The following is an 8,892-nucleotide window of genomic DNA, read 5'->3' on the forward strand; positions in this document are numbered from 1 at the left end:
TAGCAGTAGCAGTTCAATGCAATACATAATCTAGCAGAGAGAGAGAGAGAGAGAGAGAGAAAACTAATAATAAATAAAATAAAACATAATAATAAATAAACAAGTAAATTATGTATATTGAATAGATTATTTAAAAAAGTGAGGTAGTGTCTAAAGCTTCAATGTCCATTTAAGAATCGGATAGCAGAGGGGAAAAAGCTGTTCCTGAATCATTGAATGTGTGCCTTCAGGCTTCTGTATCTCCTAAAAGATGGTAACAGTGAGAAAAGAGCATGCCCTGGGTGCTGGAGCTACAAGAAGTTGTCAAATTTGTCAGCTTCATGGCTCCATCATGGGTAGTAGCCTCTGTAGAATTCAAGACATCTTCAAGGAGCAGCGCTTCAGAAGGTGGCGTACGCTATTAAGGACGACCACCACCTAGGTCATGCCCTCTTCTCGTCGTTACCATCAGGAAAGAGGAATAGAAGCCCAAAGGCACACACTCAGTGATTCAGGAACAGCTTATTCCCCTCTACCATCCAATTCCTAAATGGACATTGAACCCATGAAAGTTAACTCACTTTTTTATTATTCCTGTTTTTGCCCTATTTTTAGTTTAACTCTTTAACATATACTTGCTGTAATCGATTTACATATTTATTTGTTTGTATATTATGTATTGCATTGTACTGCTGCTGTGAAGTTAACAAGTTTCGTGACATATGCTGGTGATATTAAACCTGATTCTGATTCAAAGCACAGTCTTCAATGTAATGTATTGTCAGCACTGCATATTCCATCTTTTTTAAATTGCTCTTCCACTTTGTCCAGACTTCAATAGTAGTCAGCCAGTCATTCTTTAATCTCGTATTAAGTGTCATTTCTATTCTGTGTATACTGTGTATTGAATTGGTAAATAGTTGACCTGCTTCCAAGAAGCCATTTGGAGCAGAGTACTCGATAGTCAATTAAAATGGTCACGGTGACTTAAACATATTTTCTTTACCTTTCTGAATTACTGCGAATGATCTTTGATTAGCATTTTTCTGACATAGCAAGCTCATCATTGAAATCTCATTGTTAAGAATCAAGACTATGAATTCACCTCGTTATATCATTGGATGCACAAAATAACTTTAAAACCATGAATGAGTAGAAATTATTACAAGCATCAATTTACATATTTGGAAAAATTTTTAAATGAGAAATTTCTGTAGATGCTGGAAATCTGAAGTAACACACACAAAATGCTGGAGGAATTCAGCAGGTCAGGCAGCATCAATGGAAAAGAATAAACAGTTGATGTTTTGGGTCACACCATTCTTCAGGACTGAGAAGGAAGGGGGAAGATGCCAGAATAAAAAGGTGTGGGGGGAAGGGATGGAGGCTGCCTGGAATGGGATAGGTGAGCCAGGTAGGTAGGAAAGGTAAAGGGCTGGAGAGGAAGGAATCTGATAGGAGAGGAGAGTGAACCATAGGAGAAAAGGAAGGAGGAGGGAACCCAGGGGGAGGAGATAGTTAGGTGAGATGAGGTAAAAAGGTCAGAGTGGGGATTAGAAAAAGGGAGGAATTTTTTAACCAGGAAAAATCAATGTTCATGTCATCAGGTTGGAGGATACCTAGACGGAGGAGGCCATGGACCAACGGGAATGGGAATCAGAATTAAAATGTTTGGCCACCAAGAAGTTCAGCTTGTGGCAGATGGAGTGGAGGTGCTCAACAAAGTGGTACCCCAGTTTACGATGTGTCTCGCCGATGTAGAAAAGGCTGAATCTGAAGAACTGGACACAAATGCTATTTGAATGGGGCCATTGGATCTTTCATGCAATAGATGTCTTTACTTCAAAGCACTCAAGGATAAAAGAAATGAAATCATACAGTACCATTCAGGGTATTGTTCACTTAAGCATTTAATATCCGCTTAAACAATTTAGAAGTGTAGTCTGCTGTAATTTAGTATGTTTCAGTCAATTTTGCACAGCTAATTCTCATTACTGACCATAATCATTGTAGAAATGATGATGAAGAATAACCATTGACAAGGGCATCAAGGATATCTCTATGCTATTGTACAAAATAATGCTGAGATATCTTTAAAATTCCATTGAAAGCAGAGTACTGTATGTTGTTTTAACTTCTCATCTCTAACAATGCCGCACACTCTCAGCACTGCACTGCTCTTCAGCTGGGTTTTTATGCTCAGATTTTGAGTGGGAGTTGCATTGACAACCTTCTGACGCATAAGCAGAAGTCCCAGTATCTGAGCCAAAGCTGGCAGTACCATTAAAATGAAATGATGCATCTTCTTTGATGTACCCTTAAGGAAAAGTGACATATCCATAGCTTCCAACTCTTAGATTCAAGTGCCACTTCTGAGCCACATTAACACATATTGTAACTATCATTATATTAGCTGTATTTGTGACAGTCTCCAGAAAAATCAACTCAATTAATGATTGAATGTTTTCAAATTCTAAAACAACTGTGTCAATCAATCGATTGAAAAACTGCTTGTTTAAACTCAGTGTTTGTATTTTCTCTTGCCAATTTCATTTTCTGAAATTTTCCCCTCCTTGCTTTTCGTTAATGGCGCCCTACTGGGAGATGGTGCCTGACTGCCAGTTATACCTCAGTAACTCATTCAAGTAGGCATTATTGTACAGGCTTTTGAAAGAAAGAAAGCCTCAACAGATATCATTAAATATAAAGCTACTCATCCGCAAGCGGCAATGTATCCCAATCGAGACTAATGCTGATCTTATCTGACATTTCATTCACACAAATGCTTGAAGCATACAATGCTAGATGGTAGTTAAGCAAAGAAACTTAGCCAATTTTCCCCCAGACTCAGGGGCAGTTAATTGTAATGTTGCAACTACAACACCGCTAGATGATAGCAAACAAAATTTTTGTTCAGAATGAGGCTAGAAGTCATAAGGGTTTATAGATCTTTTGTTTATTTAAGTAGGCCAATAACAAGGAAACTAATTCAATGAAGAAATTGTACACTACTGAATTAAAAACAGATTGCTAATTAGTGCAAGGCTGAAAAACAGTGGAAAATCACATTCCATTATCATAGGGGGTTAATGAATTCATGAGTAGATCTGGTAATTAATGTTATAAAGGCCAATTCACAAGTTTGAAAAGAGATTCGGGTACAGTAGGATCCCAATAATCTGCTATCTGACTGTTTAGAAATTCCTGTGGATAGGCAACTGATGGTTTTTGCCATGCTCAGTTTGACTCACTTGGATCCCTGCTCCTGTGCTGGGGCCATGTTTCCTGTGTCCTTTGAACTTGCTGAGTTTGCTGGGAAGTGTAGTAGAATACTGTTCAACAAATAAAGGGAAAGTTAATTAAAAAGTGCTTGAGTATTCTTATACTCTCAGTGGCCACTTCATTAGGTACACATGCTCATTAATGCAAATATCTAATCAGCCAATCGTGGCAGCAACTCAATGAATAAAAGCACATAGACATGGTCAGGAGGTTCAGTTGTTGTTCAGATCAAACAACAGAATGGGCAAGAAATGTCATTTTTTTTAAGAGAAACAACACAGAAATAGCCCTTCTGGTCCAACAAGCCAAGCTGACCAGCTTGACACTAGCCAATTTACTATGACCAATTAAACTACCAACCAGAATGTCTTTGGACTGTGGAGGAAACTGGAGTATCCAGAGGAAAGCCAAGCAGTCACAGGGAGAATATACAAACTCCTTACAGACAGCACCAGAACTGAACTCCAAACTCCAATGTGCCGAGCTGTAATAGCATAATGCTAAAAATACAAAAATACAACTGCAGATGCTGTGGATCAAAGAATACGTACACAACGCGCAAATGCTACACCTGTCCCCACATCTCCCCCCTTATCACCATTCTGGGCCCCAGACAGTCCTTCCAGGTGAGGCAACATTTCACCTGCGAGTCTGCTGGAGTCGTCTATTGCATCCGGTGCTCCCGGTGCGGCCTCCTCTACATCGGTGAGGCCCATCGCAGATTGGGGGACCACTTCGTCGAGCACCTATGCTCTGTCCACAACAACAGACAGGATCTCCGGGTTGCGACCCACTTCAACTCTGCCTCTCATTCCCATCCAGATATGTCCATACATGGCCTCCTCTACTGCCATGATGAGGCCAAACTCAGGTTGGAGGAGCAACACCTCATCTACCGTCTGAGTAGCCTCCAGCCTGGTGGTACAAATATTGAATTCTCCAATTTCTGGTAATTCCCTCCCCCTCCCCCTTCCCCTATCCCAGGTCCCTCTCTGCCTCTTTCCCCTTTCAACTTTCTGCTTCTTTATCTCTACAGTTCTTTCATGCTTATCCCCTCCCCCCCCCCCTTTATCTTTCCTCTGATTGGTTTTCCACCTGGCGCCTCTAGGCCCTACCCCCTCCCCTATCTCTATTACTGGGCTTCGGCCCTCTCTTCCCCCCCCATTCCTGATGAAGGGTCTTGACCTGAAACGTTGGCTACTCTTTTCTCACAGATGCTGCCTGACCTGCTGAGTTCCTCCAGAGTTGTGTACATATAGCATAATGCTAACTGTGGCACCATGGTGATCCAGGTGACTGGAATGATTGTCGGGAATTTCACTCACAACAGTCTCTAGACTTTACAGAGAATGGTGCAAGAAACAATAAGACATCCAGTGAGTGGCAGTTCTGTGAGTGAAAATGCCTCGTTAATGAGAGAGGGTAGATGAGAATGGCTAGCATGTTCAACCTGACAGGAAGATAAGAGTAACTCATATCACCACACGTTACAACAGTGGTGTGCAAAAGAGTATCCCTGAACACACAACACATCAAACCTAGAAGTGGATTGGCTACAGCAGCAGAAGACCAGAAACATACACACAGGGGCACTTTATTAGGAACAGGAGATATCTAATAAAGTGGCCATTGAGTGTAGATAGTAGTATAGAATAACACCAAGTAGTCTGGAAAATCTATCAATACCACATCAGCAAAGTCCTAAATGTGCTGGAGTATTATAGTTTTACTGCATTCTTTAAAGGGGCATTGTAATTTTATTCGTAACACCATTCTCCATTGCTTTATTTAAAGAAGCCATCTCATTTTTCCACTACTAATTCACTAGAGGGTTTGCGATCACTTTCCAAAATCATTATTCTGAACTCCATTGAGGAGAGAAAAATCCTGCTCTCTCACGTAACATCTGGAAATCAATCTTGCAAGAATATCCTCCTTTGGTATAGAAACCAAATTTGGTTTTCATTTTAATTGTCAGATATCTTAGCCTTTGAGTTAAAAAACACTTCGGCAGGCATATGGATAAGTAAGGTTTAGAGCAGAGGTTTCCAAACTTTTTTATGCCATTCACCCCTACCGTTAACTAAGGGTCCACGCCAGGTTCAGAGGGATATTGGCAAAACACAGATAGATGGGACTAGTTTAGATAGGAATCTTGGTCGGCATTGGCCAGTTGGGTCAAAGGGCTTATTTTAGTGCTTGATGACTCTGACTCTAATTTGAATATTTAGATAAAATTTTCGCTTGTCTGGTTGAATTGTCTCACAAAGGTCACTTTGAAAACTAAGTTCATCATAACCATTTCCCATCAATTAAATAATAAGTTTCAGAAGATTGTTGTCCAGCCCCAATCTTGTAATTTCCCTATTTGATGAACCATGCCTCAACAAAGGCAGACAACAATGAGGGAATTCACGATCATCTTCACTCTGCCTATGTAAGTTCTAGCTGACCGAAGAGAGGAGTATTTTAAATTGAAGCCGCATTGTCCATTTGGCAGATGAGGCTTGAACAACCTACAACAGGCAGTTCAAGATATTAGTAAGATGTAATCTCCACAAAATCCTCCAAATCCACTGGAAGAATAAGCAAACTAACATTAGTAACCTTTCCAGGTCAATATCCCCAGCATTAAGGGCTTAATAACTTTCCACCAGCTTTTTTTAATGAGTCCATATTACTTACCTATCTGTTCCAATCCCTGTCAAGGGAAGGCATAAAAAAGATCCAAGGATTTTCTTAAAGTCTTCTTGAAGAAATATAGCATACCCACGGACTCTGAAAATCTGTAGCCTATGACTATTCAAACTATATGTGAATTTCCAGATGGTATTGAAAACTGTGTTCCTTAAGGTTGTTATAGCCGGGGGGTGGTAATGGAGACAAGCTTCTACCTCCTATTATATGCTCCTAGCGGCGTGTTCCTCAAATACCCCCTGACAACCAAATCCAGCTCCTGGCCTTCACATGTGACTTAGCTATTAAGCCCAGTGGAACCATTTCTACTGACAGGAGAAGGGACAAAGGCAGGTTACTAGCACCTTAAAACCAGCTGCTTTGGGCAGATGGGGCTCATCAGCCGTGGTTGGCAGCTCATCTAGAAGGAAAACTCTGATCTCAAACCTTCGCTGGCATGCAGCTCTACCCACTCATGGGGAAGGCTTCAGGAGTAAACTCCGAGTGAAAAATCTGGAGTTGGAATCCATAAGGCAATTCTACATTGAGTTTAATGCTGATTGACAACTCCTTCAACTCTGCTATTCCTTTGGGTTCATCAGATATGTGGAGAAGGAGCTTTCTACATGGGCAATAGCTTGCTCTCCATATCTTACTACCCAGGTTTATGTATCTAGACATGTAGGGTTCATTATGCATTGCCAACTCTGACTGATGGATCCCCTCACCTCATTGAGAACTGCAAAACAATGCATCAGGAAGAAAGTGGAATCCTAGCATAAATGGAGCACACGGCTTCACAAACTACGCAGCTCCTCTAACAGGCTCATCCTGGCCCATGTCCAGTTCCTGCATTGGCCTCATCATTCACTTCAGAACTGTCTGAACTGGGGTGGATGCAAGTATCTTCAATCCTGAATGTCAAAGGGTTCACTCCCTTTATTTTCAAAGAGTGCCCCCTTGCTGGTCACTTACAAGGAGGAAATTTTCAAGGATGTTGCCACATCTGGAGGACCAGAGTTATAAGGAAAGATTGAATAGGCTAGCACTGTATTCTTTAGAACATAGAAGATTGAGAGGCGATTTGATAGAGGTATACAAAATTATGACGGGAATAGTTAGGGTAAATGCAAGCAGGCTTCTTCCATTGAGGTGGGGTGGGACTACAGCCAGAGGTCATGGGTTAAGGGCGAAAGGTGAGATGTTCAAGGGGAACATGAGAAGAAACTTCTTCACTCAGAAGGTCATGAGCATGTGGAATGAGCTGCCAGCTCAAGTGGTGATTGCAAGCTCAATTTCAACATTTATGAGAAGTTTGGATAGGTACATGGATAGTAGGGGCATGGAGGGCCATGGTTCAGGTTGATGGGAGTAGGCAGTTTAAATGGTTTAGGCATGGAGTAGGTGGGCTGAAGGTCCTGTTTCTGTACTGTACTTCTCTACTTGATAATTGCCACTGAAGAATATTATGAATTGGTACATAATTAAAATATAATGGTATTTATTCACATCATTTTATGGTATAGAGGTGTTAAAAATTAACACTCATTTTAATGAGTTTCATGGCGAATATCAAATATTAATGAAGGTTAATTTAATTTTCATTAATATGGTAAATTAAGTAGTGCATCCTAATTCTTAGAAGCTCAATAAGGCATTAAAACACACACTGAAATAGTGCTGCAAAATCTCCTGTGGTCAAGAGTCTGTAGTGTGGTACTTAACCACAGGAAGAGATCTTGCTGTGCTTTCTTATTAGCAAAATCACAAAGATACTGCAAGTCATGTGTTGTACGCTAATTGATGCTTCTTTTCAGCTCCAACAACCTTTGTGCACTAGTGTCAAAACAGAAGATGATACTACAGGGATCTATAAAAAAGAATAAACAAATAGTAATTGGTATTAGGTGTAATTGACTAGGAGGGACTGTTCTTGGTCTGCTGTGGTAGAAGTATTCACAGCAAGAAAGTTTGCTTTCTAACATGAATGATGTGCTCTCTCATCTCGGTAAGGCTGCCAACAGTTTCAAAGTTCAAAGTAACTTTATTATCAAAGTACATGTCTGTCACCATTTACTACCCTAAGTTTTGCTTTCTTGCGGGCATTCACAGTAGAACCAAGAGGTGCAATAGCATGAATGAAAATCTAGAATAGAGTGGAAAATTTAGGTACACCACCAACTCAGAATCACTGAAATCTCTTGTTGAAAATATATGTATCCTGATGCTGGATACTGACTGAATTTAAACTGTCCAAGCTTACACTTGAAGTTTAACGTTTGTTTTATTCACCATCACCTTTACTGGAAATGGATAACATTAAAAACCTCTCCAGATCCTCCTGCAGCAAGTTAATAGAAAGCTAGTTTATCTACCATCCGCATCTTGAAATAAGTTCAGTTTTTAATTGTTTAATATCCAACTATCACAACCTGTGACTCTACTTATGTAATACTCTTGTGTGTATTGTAGAAAACAATTTCCAATATTCTAGATCAAATATTCAAGGATTCAAAGTACATTTATTATCAAATTATGCATGTGGTATACAGCCCTGAGATTCATCTTCCTGCAGACAGCCACGAAACAAAGAAAGAGAAACCATGGAACCCATTCAAAGAAAAACATCAAAACCCCAATACCGAAAAAAGAGAACAAATGGGCAAATGGCAAAAGAGAAACCGAGCAAAAAAACCACAGAATATAAAAACGTCAACCAACCAGTCCAGGCATTTTCAGAGCAAGAGAGAAAAAACTGCTGGAGGATCTCCACAGGCCAGGTAGCATCTATGGAAAAGAGTAAGCAGTCGACATTTCGGGCTGAGACATTTCTTCTCCCTTAGAAGGGTCTCGGCCCGAAGCGTCGGCTGTTTACTCTTTTCCGTAGATGCTGCCTAGCCTGCTGAGTTCCTCCAGCATTTTGTGTGTGCTGTTCTGGATTTCCAACGTCTCCAG

This window comes from Hypanus sabinus, chromosome 8 (genome assembly GCF_030144855.1).
Source record: "Hypanus sabinus isolate sHypSab1 chromosome 8, sHypSab1.hap1, whole genome shotgun sequence".
NCBI classification, from domain to species: Eukaryota; Metazoa; Chordata; class Chondrichthyes; order Myliobatiformes; family Dasyatidae; genus Hypanus; species Hypanus sabinus.